Below are 19,981 nucleotides of genomic sequence, written 5' to 3'. Positions count from 1 at the left end.
TACCCCTCTGTTACCCCTCTACTTCTCTTTTACCCCTCTACTTCTCTTCTACCCCACTACCTCTCTTCTAAAATACTACCTCTCTTCTACCCCTCTACCTCTACTCTACCTCTCTTCTACCCCTCTACCTCTCTTCTACACCTCTACACCTCTTCTACCCCTCTACAACCGCTCTATCCCTCTACTACCCCTCTACCCCTCTTCTAACCCTCTACACCTCTTCCCTATCTTCTACCCCTCTACCCCTCTATTACTCCTCTACTACCCCTCTACCCCTCTACTACCCCTCTACCACCGCTCTCCTACCACTCTACCGCTCTACTACCCCTCTTCTCCTTTTCTACCTCTCTACCCCCCTCTAACACTCTACTTTCCCTCTACCCCACTACTACCCCTCGTCTACCCCTCTACTATCCCCCACTACCCCTCTACTACCCTGCAAGCCCTCTACTACTGCTCTACAACCATCTACTGCCCCTCTGATACCCCTCTACCTCTCTTCTACCCCTCTACCCCTACTACCTCTCTTCTATCCCTCTACCCCTCTTATACCCCTCTACTATACCTCAACCCCTCTATTACCCCTCTACCACTGGTCGCCTACCGCTCTACTACCTCTCTTCTACCGCTCTCCCCCTGGTCTACCCCTGTACCATTCTTCTACCCCTGTACCCCTCTTCTACCCCTCTTTTACCCCTCTACTTCTCTTTTACCCCTCTACTTCTCTTCAACCCCTCTTCTACTCCACTTCTACCACACTACCTTTCTTCTACCCCTCTACCTCTCTTCTACCCCTCTACCTCTCTTCTACGCCTCTACCTCTCTTCTACCCCTTACCTCTCTTCTACCTCTCTACCCCTCTTCTACCCCCTACACCTCTATACCTCTACCACCCCTCAAATCTACTACCCCTGTAACCTACTATCCTTCTAGTGCCCCTCTACCTCTCTTCTACCCCTCTACCTCTTCTACCACTCTAGCTCTATTCTACCTCTCTTCTACCACTCTACTTCTCTTCTATCCCTCTACCTCTCTCCTACCCCTCTACCTTTCTTCTATCCCTCTAGCTCTCTTCTATCCCTCAACATCTCTTCTACTCTTCTACCACTCTACCTCTTTTCTACCCCTATACCACCCCTCTTCCCTACTACTACCCCTCTTCTACCCCTCTCCTAACCTTCTACCTCTCTACTACCCTTCTACCTCTCTACATCCCTCTTCTACCCCTCTACCACTCCTCTACCCCTACCCCTCTTTTACCCCACTACTTCTCTTTTACCCCTCTACTTCTCTTCTACCCCTCTTCTACCCCACTACCTCTCTTCTACCACACTACCTCTCTTCTACCCCGCTACCTCTCTTCTACCCCTCTACCTCTCTTCTACGCCTCTACCTCTCTTCTACCCCTTACCTCTCTTCTACCTCTCTACCCCTCTTCTACCCCCTACACCTCTATACCTCTACCCCTCTACTATCCCTCAAATCTACTACCCCGTAACCTACTATCCTTCTAGTGCCCCTCTACCTCTCTTCTACCCCTCTACCTCTTCTACCACTCTACCTCTATTCTACCTCTCTTCTACCACTCTACTTCTCTTCTACCCCTTTACCTTTCTTCTATCCCTCTAGCTCTCTTCTATCCCTCAACATCTCTTCTACTCTTCTACCACTCTACCTCTTTTCTACCCCTATACCACCCCTCTTCCCTTCTACTACTCCTCTTCTACCCCTCTCCTACCTTCTACCTCTCTACTACCCTTCTACCTCTCTACCATCCCTCTTCTACCCCTCTACCACTCCTCTACCCCTACCCCTCTTTTACCCCTCTACTTCTCTTTTACCCCTCTACATCTCTTCTACCCCACTACCTCTCTTCTAAAATACTACCTCTCTTCTACCCCTCTACCTCTACTCTACCTCTCTTCTACCCTCTACCTCTCTTCTACACCTCTACACCTCTTCTACCCCTCTACAACCGTTCTATCCCTCTACTACCCCTCTTCTAACCCTCTACACCTCTTCCCTATCTTCTACCCCTCTACCCCTCTATTACTCCTCTACTACCTCTCTACCCCTCTACTACCACTCTACCACCGCTCTCCTACCACTCTACCGCTCTACTACCCCTCTTCTCCTTTTCTACCCCTCTACCCCTCCTCTACCACTCTACTTTCCCTCTACCCCACTACTACCCCTCGTCTACCCCTCTACTATCCCCCACTACCCCCCTACTACCCTGCAAGCCCTCTACTACTGCTCTACAACCATCTACTGCCCCTCTGATACCCCTCTACCTCTCTTCTACCCCTCTACCCCCTACTACCTCTCTTCTATCCCTCTACCCCTCTTATACCCCTCTACTATACCTCAACCCCTCTACCACTGGTCGCCTACCGCTCTACTACCTCTCTTCTACCGCTCTACCCCTTGTCTACCCCTGTACCATTCCTCTACCCCTGTACCCCTCTTCTACCCCTCTACTACCCCTCTTTTACCCCTCTACTTCTCTTTTACCCCTCTACTTCTCTTCTACCCCACTACCTCTCTTCTATCACACTACCTTTCTTCTACCCCTCTACCTCTCTTCTACCCCTCTACCTCTCTTCTACGCCTCTACCTCTCTTCTACCCCTTACCTCTCTTCTACCTCTCTACCCCTCTTCTACCCCCTACACCTCTATACCTCTACCACCCCTCAAATCTACTACCCCTGTAACCTACTATCCTTCTAGTGCCCCTCTACCTCTCTTCTACCCCTCTACCTCTTCTACCACTCTACCTCTATTCTACCTCTCTTCTACCACTCTACTTCTCTTCTATCCCTCTACCTCTCTTCTACCCCTCTACCTTTCTTCTATCCCTCTAGCTCTCTTCTATCCCTCAACATCTCTTCTACTCTTCTACCACTCTACCTCTTTTCTACCCCTATACCACCCCTCTTCCCTTCTACTACCCCTCTTCTACCCCTCTCCTAACCTTCTACCTCTCTACTACCCTTCTACCTCTCTACCATCCCTCTTCTACCCCTCTACCACTCCTCTACCCCTACCCCTCTTTTACCCCACTACTTCTCTTTTACCCCTCTACTTCTCTTCTACCCCACTACCTCTCTTCTACCACACTACCTCTCTTCTACCCCTCTACCTCTCTTCTACCCCTCTACCTCTCTTCTACTCCTCTACCTCTCTTCTACGCCTCTACCTCTCTTCTACCCCTTACCTCTCTTCTACCTCTCTACCCCTCTTCTACCCCCTACACCTCTATACCTCTACCCCTCTACTATCCCTCAAATCTACTACCCCGTAACCTACTATCCTTCTAGTGCCCCTCTACCTCTCTTCTACCCCTCTACCTCTTCTACCACTCTACCTCTATTCTACCTCTCTTCTACCACTCTACTTCTCTTCTACCCCTTTACCTTTCTTCTATCCCTCTAGCTCTCTTCTATCCCTCAACATCTCTTCTACTCTTCTACCACTCTACCTCTTTTCTACCCCTATACCACCCCTCTTCCCTTCTACTACCCCTCTTCTACCCCTCTCCTAACCTTCTACCTCTCTACTACCCTTCTACCTCTCTACCATCCCTCTTCTACCCCTCTACCACTCCTCTACCCCTACCCCTCTTTTACCCTTCTACTTCTCTTTTACCCCTCTACTTCTCTTTTACCCCTCTACTTCTCTTCTACCCCACTACCTCTCTTCTAAAATACTATCTCTCTTCTACCCCTCTACCTCTACTCTACCTCTCTTCTACCCCTCTACCTCTCTTCTACACCTCTACACCTCTTCTACCCCTCTACAACCGCTCTATCCCTCTACTACCCCTCTACCCCTCTTCTAACCCTCTACACCTCTTCCCTATCTTCTACCCCTCTACCCCTCTATTACTCCTCTACTACCCCTCTACCTCTCTACTACCCTTAAACTCCTCTTCTACTGGATTCTATTAGGGCCTAGAACCATTTTATTTAGTGATGTCCATCTGCACACTTTCCTACATCTTGTAGTAAATTGATAATTGACACACAGAAGTGTTATTTCCACAAACAGTGAGTTCTGCAGCTTGTCTGTGTATCTTTTATCTGCACCTCACAGACTCCTCACATTCCTCTCGAGAGAAGATCCTGCCTCCTACTCATTAGTGTCGTTTCAGTAACTGTTTCTATCGCGTGTTCATGTTTCATTGACTTGTATTAGGAGAAAAGTGTATAAAAATACATTGTGTAGCATTAGCATTATATACTCAAATTGCTTTAGGGTGGATGCTCTCGTCCATTGCAAAGACAATTGTCACTTGTTAGTTTGCTTGGCCTTTTGCTATTTTTGCATTAAATGTATTCAATGTAATCTGCCTGTTACTAAATGACTGACTTGAATTGTATCTTGCTGATGTGAGCTGCGGAATTGCTCGGTGTATTGTGTCTGACATGATTTTGTTCCTCAATAAAGATTTTTGAAAACTTTTTTGACATTAAATGTATGATAGATTTGTTGGCCTCCCGGTGTGCTGTGTTTTATTTTACATATCACAAGAGATGACGAGGAAAATGACAGTCCAGTATACACATTCTTCATATAAATCAACTCTCAGTATACTGTTCTGGAGGTTCAGTCCCACAGGCATTATCTATAACTGAACGCAGGCAACCTAGGAAGCATGTGCTTTTCAAACCATTTGCCCTCTGATGCGGCACTATTGGATAAGTCAAAATGTCGTGAATTTTAGGAGGGTTACCATATGTAGTGCACTCTGTTAGACAGCGCTCACCTGTGGTAGTAAGATGGTACTAGGCACCTTATCACCTATGCATGGTGCAGAGCTTAGAATTACAGAGCTCCTCCCGCTGTGGAGAAGATTAGGTCACATTTACCCATTTTCCCATATTTGGTCCTGATGAAATGCCAACAGATTGCTCCATGACTACACAGGGCATGAACAAAGTTGACCTGAAGTATAGACCCCAGCTTACCAGCAGGTCCATAGGTGATCGACACTTTCACACAGTGATAGGGGCCATTAGTTTCTCAATTTCTCTGCCACTGTTTTTAATCTCAACATGGACCAGGATGATCACATTAACTATATTGCGGCAACTGGTCGATAGTTGATCTTATATTCAGACTCTCACCAATCTCACATCTTATGACACAACATCCTCTGTCCTACTATGCTCATCCGGCGTACTTAATAAAAGATCTGCGAGAAAGTGCCCTCTAGTGGTGCCCGCCAGGCATTGTAGCGCCGGTCTGGTGAGGAGTATACCCCAATAATGAAGCATGTCACCTTCGGGTGAGTGAACGCAACTTGTCTTAAAAGCACATGCTTCCTAGGGTGTCTGGGTTCAGTTACAGATAATTTCTCTGGGACTAAACCTCTGGAACAGTATACTGTGATTTGATTGCCCTTCTGACCTACCGGCCATTTCCGCCTGCCCTTTGCTACTCTGTGCTGCCCAGGGACCTGCTTGTTGTTTGTGGCTGCCTTCTTTGACGGACTTTGCCCCATCTACATCGCAGAGAGCTGGACTGCTGGGACTCCAGTTCCCAGGAGGCAGCGCGCTCTCGTGACATTCCCATTGTGCCAACGAGGATAAATTAGTGTTGGGGCTCCCGTGGCGCGGGACGAGCGCGGGTTCGCCCGGGCCAAGGGCAGGCCGGTCCTTGTCCGTCAAAGGCCGGAGGAGGCCAGGCAGGGCCACCCCCCTTGAGTCTGAAAACAGGACACCTCCCATAGGGACGGACGCTAGACCCAGAGTGGCAGTAAGTGAACCGCCGGATACACTATTTTTTTAATTTTTTAATTTTTTTATTGAAGCCAAGGTTTGTCAACATAAACATTTGCATAAACCAGCATTATATCATAGCAAAAAGCCGAACAGCTAAAACAAATCTATTTGAACCAAAAGAATCACCATAAGTCGCTATCCCAGGTCACGAACTTGGTATACATTTCATAAAAGAGAGTTGATCAGGTATAAAAGTACAAAAATCCCGTAGAAAAAGCCCCCTGTAAACATTCACACAATAGATAAAAAGATAAATAGACAATTGACGAGGTCTTAAATCTCATTCCCACCAGCCACCAAACAAACTGGCCACTACATCCTCACCCTCTGTTTTAATTTAATCTCGAACCCCATGTTTTATTAAATCTATTAAGTACTTGCTGCAAAGGTATATTCACTTTTCTTTACCCTTCTCATCTTATGCCCCCATTCCAAGGCTGACGGAATTAAGTCAGAGCGCCAATTTTGAAGGACCAGTGATCTTGCAATCGCCATAGCTATGTACAGAAATCTAGTCACTGAATCTGCAAAATGGATATCCGGGTCAAAGCCAAAAAGATTTAACCTGTCATTTACTTCCAACTGTAAATTGCATTCTTTTTCGAGATACACAAATACCTCTACCCAGTACACATTAATCTTTGGACAGCGGAGCATAATATGAGACCAATTGGCAGCAGGAAAGTTCAAACATCGGAAACATTGGGAAGACGGATTGGGGTACATTTTGGCCAGGGCTGCTGGGGTTCGATACAGCAGCCATTTACTAAAAAATAGCATTCTGTGCCAACTTGCCCCTCTTAAGGAGCTGAAATTCAACCTGTTAATAGTGGTCCAAATATAGGGGGAGATTTCACAGTTTTCTTGTTCTGACCATTTCCTTAAAGCTTTAGATTCAACATCCACCCCCCCTTACCGAGGTCAAATATTTCTTCCAGGCACCAGGCTTCTTGTCTGACATCTTAACTAAAGGATCCTCCACCAACCGATTCTGAGCCAAAAAGGAAATAGCGCTAGTTTCGGCAAGATATTTAAATAAAGTGCCATAGGAATTCATTAAGATAAAATCATTGGTCAATTATTGGCGCATATCTACCATAGACACCCAGTTACCATCCCGTATAAAGTCAGAGATTTTAACAAACCCTGCTTCCGCCCATTTTACAGCCAGATATATAGGTTGTCTAACACCTATGAAGGGGAGAATTTCTTCTAACAAGGAAGCAGAGTTGATTGCAGGTATGGAATATTTTTTAAAGAATGCCTGCCTTCTTTTAAAAAGCCAGCTTTGGAGATCTGAACATTAACAGGGGAGAATTAATTTGGGTGTCCTGACACATAAGATTGATAAAACGTTGGTAAAAACAATGTGTTTGTGGTGCGGGCTTAAACCTCGATAAATATTGTGCAAAATACGCATCATAGTAGCTTTTAAGATTGGGAAGTGCTAAACCACCCTGATCCAAGTCTTCATATAAAGTGCTAAGTGCAAGGCGTGGGACTTTCTTTGCCCATATAAAGGCTGTAAACATTGACTCAACCTGAGAAAAGAAGGAATTTGATAAAGTGCACGGAATTGAGGCAAACAAAAAATTAAATAGCGGTAAAACAGATATCTTAACCAGAGCCACTCGTCCCATAATAGACAAAGGAAGTAAATTCCATCAGGAGAACAGCCCTTTAACTTTCTTTATTAGGAGGATCAAAGTTTAATTAATATAGATCATCAATTAGATTTGAGAAAAATATTCCCAAATATCTCTTTGGATTCGAGTTAACAGAGCCCCGGATATCAGAGTGTAGATTTATAGCGTCACTCCCACACTGAATAACTTCCGTCTTGCCCTTATTAATGCGGTATCCCCCTAAAGCTACAAAGTCCTCAAACAACTTGAAGACCTTGGATTGCACCTCAACTGTGGGCTTAATTAAGAGCATGATGTCATCAGCATACAGCTTTATTTTGGGCATTGCTGTAATTGGAGGACAAATATTGACACAGTTACGAATAGCTGTTGCTAAGGGTTCAATAAAGAACGCGAATAGCACCGGTGATAAAGAGCAACCTTGCCTCGTGCCTCGCTTAATTTTAATAGATCCTACCACTTCCGAATTGATGATTATATTGGCCATCGCGTTCTCATATAGGGTCTGAATTAAAAGTATCAATGACCTTAGGATATTAAAAGAGTGTAAAATTAAAAATAATGTCTCCCAGACCACAAGGTCAAAGGCCTTTTCTGCATCTAATAATAAGATGAGAGACGGAATCTTCTGACCCTCAAAGTAATCCAGGGCTTCTGCGAGAAAGTGAGTGTTAGTAGACAATTGTCTACCAGCTAGAAACCCGTTCTGGTCAGGTGGGAGTATCGAACACCACTCAGTATGAGTAAGCGGAAGGTGAATCCTGGGGTAGGGGGAGGGGTTAAGGGGACCCTTGATGCATTTCTTCAAAGAGCAGAATCACTGTTAGTCCACGAAATTCAGCTCACAGAAAAAAGATGGTCGCTAGATACACTGCTCGAACATAAGCGATCATCAATGGGCCCCATAGCGAGGTCTAAAACACCAAGTAAAAGTATCCTCCAAGGTCCATCAAAGCAGGATAGTGGCAGCATCACTAGTGCTATGGCTCATGTTCCCCATATGACACAGGAGGGTGGCTCACTTATGTACCCTGATGACCCACTTATAACGGATTCTGACCCTGACCGGTCTCACATTAGTATTGAAGAGGTGGAGAAGAATTCCATCGCGTCCACTCCAGTGATTGACAGGCCAGAACAAGGGCCATCAGAGTTGGTAGCCTCTAGGGCCAACTCAGGTATAGGAACCATAGTAAGGGGGGTGGAGAAGTGATCACAAGATCAAAAGGTGCAACAAAAGACACATCTACTACGCAGCTGGTATCACCTCTAGCTGACGCAAGGACCCGGGGCACACGATCGGGGGGGAGGAGGGCGATTGTTTCAAAGCCAAAATCAAAACAGAAGGGTGCCGTAAAGATCAGCAGAGTGAAAACTGCCATGGGACCCATTTGTAGCACGCAATGTTCAAACTGTGGGAAGATGGGGAGCGGACAAGGAATGGAAGATCTATAAAGGTCAAACGTAGAGCTCCTTTTTTCCACCCATTTGGGACCGGTGCTGGAGAGAATTAAGGTTATTGAGGAAAAACTATCTCGGCTATGCGATCAGGGGAATAGTGTGCCAGGTAGAATTAGGGGACCGGAGGAGGGGGGAGCAGAAGCCTCATCATACTCAAAGTCCACAACTAGTTATGAGGGTCAGGGAGTGGTGCACCGCGAAGGCGGGCCGTTGGGCAAAGACAGTGAGGGCACCAACAAGGGTGCCTTGGCGGGTAAAACGAGTGGGACTACCCTAAGCATAAAAAGAATGGGGCCACCTAATACGGTTTGTCCTGACACAGCCCAGAGGGGCTCGGAGGGAAGAAGGGCAATAGTTAGTGATGAGGAGTTAAAAAAAAGCGGACGCTGTGCAGAGCACTAGGGGTTTACCGACATTGGATCTCCCCCCAGCCTCAAGCCCTTACACAGTGGCCCTTGTAGGGGTTCCTACTAACGGGGATTAGAGGGAGGAATCCCCTCGCACTCTATTTAACAAGACAGCACATTGGCTAGTCAAAAACACGGGTTTCAATATCACACAACACAGACATATTCTGATGGCAAGGAGGGTGGCTTGGATCGGAAGTAGCAGAAAGAGCTTTGCGGGTGATTGTGTGATTTTGAATTTCAGATATTCAGAGTTAGTCAATGAGCTCCTCCATAGTCAATCCAGGGGTCAATACCAAGGGGATGGAGGGTCCAGTATCAGACTGCTCCCCTTGGCTTCTTTCTATAGGGATATGGCCCATAGGAATATGCAAGGTGACCATAGGAGGAATAGGATTGAATCAGATGGGAGGGGGCAGCTACTTTCACTCATTAACCGATTTGCACCTCTCCACTGTGCTTCATCCCAAAATGAAATAGATTGACTGGTGGGGGGGTTGAAAGACGAGAAAGCACGAGGGGGGAGGGGTCACTCATAATAGGAGACAATGAAGGTCCAGGGCGCACACAGTCAGATGATTCCAATGTCAATGTGACAGTTATGGAGCCCGGTGGGAGAAATGTAGAGAAAGATGCAGGGAATTTGGGTGAAGTTCCTGTAATGCCCACTAACCCTACAACTGTCACGGCAGGCAGTCAAATAGTGGGAGGGATTAAGATCATATCCTGGAATGTAGCGAGCTTAGCCTCAAAAATCAAAAATCACAACTGGCTAACGTATTATAAGAAACATCAAATAATCCTCCTACAAGAAACATGGGAGTACCTAGTAACACCCAGGCAATAGAAGGCTACAAAATGATTTTCGTCCCAGCACGTAAGTCAGCGCCGGGGAGGTCAAAGGGGTGTCTGACTATTTATGTCGATCTCAGAATCTCAGGAAGGTGGAGTGAACTTAGATGGGCCTCGGACTGAACACTGGGACTCACATATCGTAATAAGGGTTTTAATTTAACTGTTGTAAATTTCTATAATGCCATTACTCCAGGACAAACTCTCCAAAGCGTAAATGAACTAGGGGCTCGGCTGGCAGGCATGGAGGAGCAAGGGGCACTGTGCTCCCAGCTAGTATTAGCAGGGGAGTTCAATTGTCACCCATGCCCCTTCCTAAGAATGAGTGAGGGGAACTGGTCGGCTTGCCCGATTGTAGAGGGGTGGCACCTGAATCACCCAAGGGAAGGAGGAGCGCTGAATAAGATCCTGGGCAGGCATGCCCTAACATATACCATGGATTTGATTGGTGGGGAGGGCAATAGCGCGTACACCCCTAATTTCAAAGGCAGGGCGAAGGGCACTATAATTGATTTTATTTTCGTTACACCGATGTTAAAGTGTCAGGTTACAAAGTTTGAGATAGAGGTTAGCATTTTCAGCGACCATAACCCGCTTCTCCTGTGCATCATAGATCCAAATGCGGTACTTCTATCACAACGTAGGGGGGCCGGAGGTTTGATTAAAGCCACTGACCAAGGTAGGAGACTAAGGTGGGTCAACACGGACAGTGAGGCATTTTACAGAATCTTACTGACACAGGCCGAGTCCAATGTTTGGAAGTGTTTGGACTTGGAGGTTGAGGGGGCAGACCTGAACAAGGCATCTGAGGGAGCAGCCAAAGAAATAGATGGCTTACTTAGGGGCAGGAAGGTCAACAAGGAACACAGTGCACCAAGGTGGTTCGATCATTACTACACCCTCGCCTTGAGGGATCTGAAATCGGCTCTGAAATGCGTACCTAGGGACAGAGGGAAGGTATCAAGCTGCAGGGCTAGGTACAATAAAACACTAAGATGCCGCAGAACCGTATTGCAGAACCAGGCATGGGAAAACTTGAGAGAAGCGGCCGAGACAAAGGACTCAACTGCTTTTTGGAGAGTTGTTAATGAACCGTGCTTTTAGGATTCAAATAAACCCAAGCCTGCCTGCCACACCCTCCCAGAAACCTGGCTTGAGCATTACAAGGGCCTGTATAACCATGGTAGCATTGAGAACTGGAAAGTGTGAACCCACCCCAGATTACCTTTTCCTTGGGAGAAATAAAGGCGGGGATTGAGGGGCTAACCCGTAACAAGGCACCAGTACCTGTTGGGATTCCACCAGATCTCCTCTTAAGCCAGAAAGAACTCTGGGTGCCCATACTCACCAGAGTAATAAATACCGCAGCGCAAACAATTATGCCAATATCCTGGTCTACGGCCACAATAGTCCCCATATTTAAAAAAGGGAACAGAAATAGCCCTCAATGCTATTGGCCTATTTCATTAATTGATGTTACTGTGAAAGTGCTAGGTAGGGCCATTATTAAGCGATTGATTGATTGGGCGGAGGAACATGAGATCATTACGGATACCCAGTATGGGTTTAGGTACGGACGCTCCACCACAGATCAATGCCTTAATTTATATGTCCTGGCAGCCAAGAACACCTTAGCCAGTGAGGGGACGGTGTACATGGCTTTCATGGACCTCACCGCGGCATTTGATCGGGTAAATCGGAAGAAATTGTGGGGACTATTGGGGGCCTTGGGAGCTGACCCTGGTCTGGTAAATATATTACGGACACTGCGTCAGAATACTTCTGCCCAGGTCAGATATGATAAGGAGGGAAAAGTCACAGACCACGTCCCATGCTCAAGGGGAGTGAGGCAGGGATGTATTTTGGCCCCCTTCCTCTTTACTTTATATATAAATGGTTTGACCCAGGCGCTGGTAGCTCTAGGGGTGGACTGCACGCAAATAGGTTGGAGAGGGATACCGGTGTTACTGTATGCAGATGACGCAGTACTCTTGGTCCGCACTGCGCGTGGACTGCAGCGCCTCATAGATGGCTTTGTCCATTTTATGGATAGCTTAGATTTGTCACCGAACCTCACCAAATCATATGTTATGGAGGTAGGGAAGGACCATCCAGCAAAACTAAGTATACAATAGGCACACAGGGACTGGAAAAGGTCAAGTCATTTTCATATCTGGGGATCATGTTCGACAGTCGCCATAGTTTTAAAGCCCTTGTGGAGGAGAAATGCAATAAACTAATTAACTCAACAGGGGCAACTATGAATTTTGCAAAGAGACGAGGCCGATGGGCTCCGGAACAAATCCTGAACTTCTTCAGTTCTGTAAGCTGTGCCAAAGTTTTATATGGGAGTGAGGTCTGGGGCTTTATAGACCCGCTTAAGTTACAAACAGAAGAAAACAAATATTTGAGGTGGGTACTGAAAGTCCCACAAAGCACATCCTCCTACGTGGTTCATGAGGATCTGGGTATAACCCATCTGTGCGATAGGCTGCAATGGAAGCCCCTCGCATGCTGGATTAAGGTATGGACAAACCCAGAGGCGGCGTTAAGTCAACAAATAATATCAGACTGCATTGCACGGGCACCGGGTTACAATATTCCTTGGAGTAGACACATCAAGGAAAACCTGTTAGCCATGGGTTGTGTTGAATATTTTACCCACCCGACCAAATTGCTATCTACGGATAAGGGCTGTATTCAGTCATAATTTTTAAACAGAGCCAAGTCAAATAAGGAAGCAAGAGAGCTGACTAAGCCATCAGTAGGAACTCATCAGTTAACAAAGTTGTGCCTGGGCGTGGAACCTTATTTGTGTCTTATTTACAATCCTCAAGACAGATTTCTCATGACCCGTTTCAGGCTAGATTTGTTACACCATACTTTGGCGGTTCCAGCAGGGTATACAAAGCATTTGGAGAGTAAGGGCTCCTGTGGCTGCCACCAACGGTCTCCACAGGATACGCTCCATTTGGTCCTACTATGCCCATTTTACGCTTACCCTAGGCAACTATTTTTAAAAGGTATTTTAAGGAAGGCCAAGTTCAAACAAGTTAAAGTGCCCCTACTGTTTCTGAAATTGTCAGTAGAACCTTTAACGCTTTTCTGTGTAGTACATTTTCTAAGATTAGCGATGAAACTCAGAACCAGTAGAGGGGAGGAATAATGGTCCTGTGTGTTCAATATTTGCTCTGATTTGCACTATACTATGGATGAAACATTTTTAACCGGGTACCACCTTGTCATTTCTATAAGATCATCCCCGTGCCGAATCATTTATATTTTATGTATTGATGTTAAACAGGTTTTTAGTATGATTTTTATAATGTATGAGATATTGTTTTTTAACACTGTACTTTTATGGTATTGCTTTATGCCGAATAAAGTATATTTTGAATTGACTTGATTGTGTTTTATTTTAACAAATGTACAAAGCAGATATTGGTGCTTGCTTGTTTCACAAAAATTATTGGATACCTGCCTCGGAGCGCACTTCTTACAGACGAGTATGGGGGTATCATGTTGCTGCTACAAGGTCCTTACCTGTGTGAGTTATCGGGAACGATGCAGGGGCAGACACAAACCAGCCACACATGGAGATCAATGACAAATACTGAAGAATTAACTGAGCTTCCAAGCTGATGACCATTACTTAATTGACCTTGAAAATAAAAGACACGTTTTTAGTATCCTAGTGACTCATGACCATAAAAAACAAAGGTTATAAATTCAATATTGTGTCAAATTCTTAAAAAATGGAATTGGATGTGCTGAATCGGAAGTTGTCCCAGGTCATGCGTGACACCTTCCACCACTATTGCTTATGGGACTTGTAGTTTTGTTTTTCTCATTAAAAGAATGGGCTCTAAAGTCCCAGTGTTCTAAGCGATGTTGGTCAAAATCAGAGGCCTGACGGAGGATGAAGCATGACATGGCTCTGCTTAGCAGTGAGATGAATGACAGTTCCCCAGCCCTTCCATTCTTTGACAGACAGAGGCTCGTTCGCCATTCATATTTTTTTGCAAGGACAAAGAAACTTTTATTGGAGCTTCGGTCAACTGAAGAGATAAAACCCCTAGGCATGTTTAATTAACTACTGACAAACATGAACAATCAAGAACATGAGTTTCTGGAAAACTATCAAGCACCCAATCAGGATCAGCCACCTTTCACACTCAGGAATTCTTGAGGCTTGGCTTTGGAGAGGATGAATTGCACGTGGTATAAGCAGTGGCGGTTGGTACATTGGGGGGAATAGGGCGTTGCCCCACTAGCCTCGGGAGTCGGGACGGGGAGGAAGACAAGAGAGACACGTACCACACGCACGCAATGCAGCAGCGTCAAATCGATGAACTGCTCACTGCCCCGTGTGTCACAAATTAAATTCAATCAATCTGACTCTGACTGTTTTTTTTTCGTCAAGGGACGGACGATGACGAGGGCACAGCAGGTCAGAGACCTCCTGCGCATGTGCTGGCCGGGGCGAGGAATATTGCTCGCCCTGGAAGCACATGCGAAAAGAGTGATGTCACCATGAAGGGAGTGGCGTAATAAAGGCAAAAAAGGCCTGGTTTCAAATGGGTACAAAAGGGGGTGGTGATAGACGGAGCATCTGAACCAATCAAACAGTCACACCCAGTCAACAGTTCTGGATTTAATCCATCACTGTTCTTTAGCACACTCTGCCACCCCAGTTCAGACATGGCCATATGTAAATCAGTCTGACCCTGTGCCTCATGGGAACAGTCCAGCCCGAAATGCCAAGCCATGCCTTCCCTGGACTGTAAACAAGCTTCCTAGGACCGGTTTCTGGCATTTCAGCTGAACAAAGCGGTCCATCACCACCCCTTTTTTACCGCTTTGTTCGCCATAAGTTGGCAGGGTATGCTCGGACGTGAGTCCCTTGCTCACTTTGCCACTGGATTTGAGCAAGCCTGGCTGAAGATGGCTGAAATGCCAGAAACTGGTCCTAGGAAGCTTGTATCTGGAGCGGAGACACCCGCGAGCAGCAGATTAACAGCAGCAGCATGTGTGCATTTCTCTTCTGCTGCATTGTTTTCCTGCCCCGAGGAAAGGAATGGCTTACTTCATTTAACTACAGTGGATGCGGCTTCATTTTGCATACTTTATGCCACTTGATTGGTAAAAGAAATAAATGAAATACAGCTATTCCAAATATTGGCAGGCGTAGCTGTGACGTTAAATGGGAGCTGGGTTGATGTGTGTGACTGTTTTTGTATCAATACATCTGTCCCCCATTCCATGTTTGCATTGAGTAAAAGACAGCCTGTTTCTGTTTACCAATCTATGTACAAGCATTTGTAACGCAATAGGTCTCGCAATTACACGAGTTTAAGCTATTGGTATTGTAAATGACAATGCCTTTTATTTATGTTTTAAAAACGAATCACAAATAAAAGGCATTGTTATTTGTAATGTCAATAGCTCAAACTCGTGTAAATGCGAGACCTATTGCATTGCAAATGATTGTTTTATAAAAGCGCCCCATACTGCTCTTTCACTTTAATGGCGACCCACCCCTTTCTTTAGACACGGCTCGTCTAAGAAAAGGGGCCCGGCCAAAATTAAAGTTAATGCGCTGCATGGGCGTTTTTACAAACAGGCATTTGCAATGCAATAGGTGTCGCATTTACGAAACTCTGGTAAATGCGAGACCTATTGCATTGCAAATGCTAGTTTCAATTTACCATGAGCAATATCGACCTTTTTAAAACAAATTCTTTTCCGTGTGCACCTTTTGCATTTTCGTGCTAAAGCAATACATATATTTTTGATAAAACAAAGAGGGTGGCACATAACTCAGCAGGCCACAGGTTGGTCTTTTACACACAAATGTGCAGATGGCAGGTCAATACACATGTCCAGCGCTTACAAATCCAAGGGCGTGAACACACATCTTTCTCGGGGTTGGGGCAATGCACCAGTGAAAAGACCAGGTAGAATGTACTACTTTTCACAGTTCTCCCATTAGAATCTAAATAATGTTGATAACTCTGCAGTGTAAACATCTTGTAGAGTTAAGCACTTAAAGGAAATAGGCCCCAGAGCTGTGAACACTTCACAACTAATGTGCTTGCAGCATTTGCTTTGTGGAAACATCAAGCTATTTTTTATAACACATTTCTGTAAGAAATAACACTAGAATCAGTTCCTATTGTAAACATGTTGTTACATTGAGCAGAAAAAATGAGATGACAGAATGCCCTCAACTATACCTGGAACAAGAAGCCAGGTGCTTTGAAATTCCGTTTAACAGTATCCACTCTTCAAACACCCGCCATGGGGCCCCCTGAGTAACTTGAAACTGAGACACCTTGTCCCAGACCCACCTGGACACCCAGGGATCTGTCAATGGCGCCTGTACCAAACAACCTATCAGCGCGGGTTAGAGGCTTTGCATTAACTGCGCATGCGCTGGGGATAGACTCTCCTGGATTTGCATATTAATTAACAACTGCGCATGCGCGGAGGACTGACCACGGCTGAACATTGCCTAGTGATTAACAATTGCGCATGCGCGGAGTTCTTTCATTTCGTTCCCACTGCGCAGCACCCGAGCGAGGGTTACTGAGGGTCTGTTGGATGAACCACCTGAGCATGCGCTGAGGACAGACATGGCCGCGAGTGCGGGTTGAAGAATGTCTATTGATTAACAACTGCGCATGTGCGGAATGCTGACACTATGATCCCACCGCCCAGCACCTGCAGGAAGGTTACTGTGGGTCTGTTAGGGGAACCACTGCGCATGCGCGGAGGACAGACTACTTCTCGGGCCTTATATCAACTGCTGAGCATGCGCGGAGAACAGACACTGCCCCCTGTACCGGAGCACGAGAAGTCATCGAATGAAGTGCATTGGAAGAAATAAATATCAGAAATTTCTATATTTTGAAGAATGAGAAGCTCCAATAATATTTTGAAAATAATGGGAAACTACTGTAATGAAAAGGTCACTAACCTACAACCTCTTTGTAATATAACTACATTTTTAAACTAATGGCGGCAAAGAGGACACATGAGAAGGAAGTTTGATGGGGCTGAGAGACACTTGCTTAGCTTGACAAGACCTCACTCATGGGTCAACACTGTGCAGCAGACAAAAAGGAAGTTTTAGAGGCCAGTGCGTCAAGAAATATAGACGGGCCAGTTAGTCTGAATCACTTTTGCAAATGTGCGCTCCATACAATTATACAAATCTCAATCTCGGCTGCACAGAGAGTGTTATTATTGGTGCAGAAAAGAATGATGCTTCATTTCAACCGAGCTATTCGAAAAGACAGACTCTTATTTCCTCTGCAAACTACATAATAATCAATTGCCGGTTAATTGTCAAGGTACGAAGTTGTGGCTAACATGAGGCTTTTCTAAAAATGACATTGCCATGAAGTAAATGCTAAGTAAGGGATTTTTGAACATTGGTCAGGTGGGCTGAGGGGTTTCCTGACGCTTTAAATCACAGACGGGCAAAGTTAGTTTATGCGATTGTTATTTACGAGTGGGAGGCCAGGGGGGGGGGGGGGGAGTCGAAAGCACCTCTGCTGTGTGACTGTGTGTAAGTGTCTAACTAGAGTAAGTGAGGAGGGAGCGTGCTGGATGCAGAGGGCCGGGCGGCAGCGTTTAAACAGTAATCACGTAACTGCCTCCAGATGCTATTGTTTGTGAAAAAAAATTTCTGTTGATCAGACAGACTCGTGTTGCCCCCAACTGAGGGGCGCTTCCTCTTAGCGCCTCCTGGGCCCCACCCAACCCTTTTGCCAGGGGTATTGATTTGTTTTATACGCAATTTCTTAAATCAATATCTGTCATTAACAAGTTCATTCACAAAATTGAACTCAATGTATCCTTAGGATTACTTGAAGCATTAGTCAGCAGTTATATCAGAACAATGATAACAATCAATGTAAAAGAGAATAGACACACAGCAGGAAAGGTTATGTTTGAAGATAAATTGTATTGACACAAACCAGAATAAAATTACATGGGGATGGCAAATGAAACAAATCAATAGATAAAAAGTCATGAAAAGTGATACATATAAATTCAATTGTCAGTTCATCACATTACATCAGCTCCATAACTTCATGAGGGGACCCAAACAAATAAATGAAGTGTGGTATCGATGTAACAAAAACTAGGCTGAGGAGTTGATGTTTTATGTCGACGTTTCGGTCTTGTGGGTATTCTGTAAGACCATCATCAGGACTAATTTTCATCAAATAAAAACCCCCTATACAAAGACAATTAGATGCAATTAGTTGATGTATCAATCAAAACAAAATAAAAGCATCAACTAGTTCTCTACAAGTAAACCTACAAATCTAACCTAAAAATGCTGCTGTGTGTGTCGCATCCTATTGATGAGACGCTAATTAGATCTTGAATGTATCAAAATTACAAAAAGTTGATCAAGACCTCTATGCTGAAGGCATAGAGGTCTTGATCAACTTTTTATGTGTCTATTCTCTTTTACATTGATTGTTATCATTGTTCTGATATAACTGCTGACTAATGCTTCAAGTTATTCTAAGGATACATTGAGTTCAATTTGGTGAATGAACTTGTTAATAACAGATATGGATTTAAGAAATTGCGTATAAAACAAATCCCTTGTAGACATCTACACTAACCACTCATTGCCCAAGCCTACAAGGGTCTATTGGGTTCTCCCGCGTTTTTTGATACTGTGTGCACATGTGGCGCACATACATGCCCTAAGGGCATGTATGTTTGCCACATGGCACTTTGAAAAAAGCAAATAATTGCTTTTTAATGGTATTCGGTATTTACCACCAACTTGTAGTTGGTGGTAATTAGAGAATCCTTAAAGCAAAAATGCACTCACTTAAGTGCTACCTACATAGGATTTAAGGATTCTTTAATTTACCGATTCCTTAAAATAAGGAATCAGTATTTTAGTGATTCCTTACAATAACGAATCGGTAAATTACTGAATCCTTATTTACAGCCTCCTACATTGGAAAGGGCTAAATACCGGTCTGTAACGGAAAATTCACCGATTTTTGGCTGTTACCGACCAGTATTTAGCTTCCTACATCTGGCCCTTAGTCTCTTATCGGTAAACACTTTGATTGCTTGGAAACTGGCTCTGTTAAAGTAGCGAGTGCTTTAAAAAAATCCTTGTGAATCTCCCCCCCCCCAACAAGGTGTTCACTGATTTGGGCATCCACAAACCTCACTCATTTATTTGTGGCTTCACCTCTTTGCCAAAATATTGTGATTGAGAACTCTCTATTAAAAGTCTGGGCAGCTTGAACTCAGTGGCATTTCCATGATAAGAACAGTCCCGGTCTCACCATCACAGACAGTGACATCCACTAAAAAACAAGATGGCATCTACCAGGAGATTTGTTGTTTTTCTTAATTCTCAGCCTACCCTTGTGACAAATTGTGTTCTCAAGATCCATCTCTTCGTTTTGAACAGTTACAGGAATAACTTAAATCAAACAAAACATTTGAAGTAAGTTTGTAATAGAAAAACAGGACTGTAACCTTGGGTAGTCTTAGATGCATACTTCGTATAATCCCACTTGTTCCACACAGCAAGCAGCAGCTAAACCGCCACTCAACTGATCATCTTACACAAGGCCTTTGAACCCTGCATGTACACGCTGCGGCTGCCAGCTGCATCCCGTTTATGTTGGAGGTCTTCTCTGCCGTATTTCGTTAACCAGAAGCACGTAGAGAAGCCACAATGATTTATTCGTTCTTCAGAAATCGAACGTGGAGCAATTAAGTTTCAAATGAATATATGAATCTTTTACTTATACTTTAAGTTCTTTGACTCTA

General features: G+C 44.9%; 1 long non-coding RNA gene across 1 annotated transcript in view; it reads right to left on the bottom strand.

The window, feature by feature from the left end:
* The window catches only part of LOC147660793 (uncharacterized), a 38,588-nt gene extending 22,064 nt beyond the window's left edge, over positions 1 to 16,524 (bottom strand). Inside the window, exons 1-2 of the long non-coding RNA XR_015306187.1 lie at positions 16,390 to 16,524; positions 13,697 to 13,814 (exon numbers count right to left, since the gene is read on the bottom strand). This is a non-coding gene — a long non-coding RNA (uncharacterized LOC147660793). The remainder of the gene's footprint in view (positions 1 to 13,696; positions 13,815 to 16,389) is intronic.
* Positions 16,525 to 19,981: the final 3,457 nt, after the last annotated feature.

Source organism: Lissotriton vulgaris, unplaced genomic scaffold (assembly GCF_964263255.1).
Source record: "Lissotriton vulgaris unplaced genomic scaffold, aLisVul1.2 SCAFFOLD_1316, whole genome shotgun sequence".
In the NCBI taxonomy this organism is placed as follows: Eukaryota; Metazoa; Chordata; class Amphibia; order Caudata; family Salamandridae; genus Lissotriton; species Lissotriton vulgaris.
Note: the sequence above shows the minus strand (reverse complement) of the source record. Positions and strands in the feature narration are given on the sequence as shown.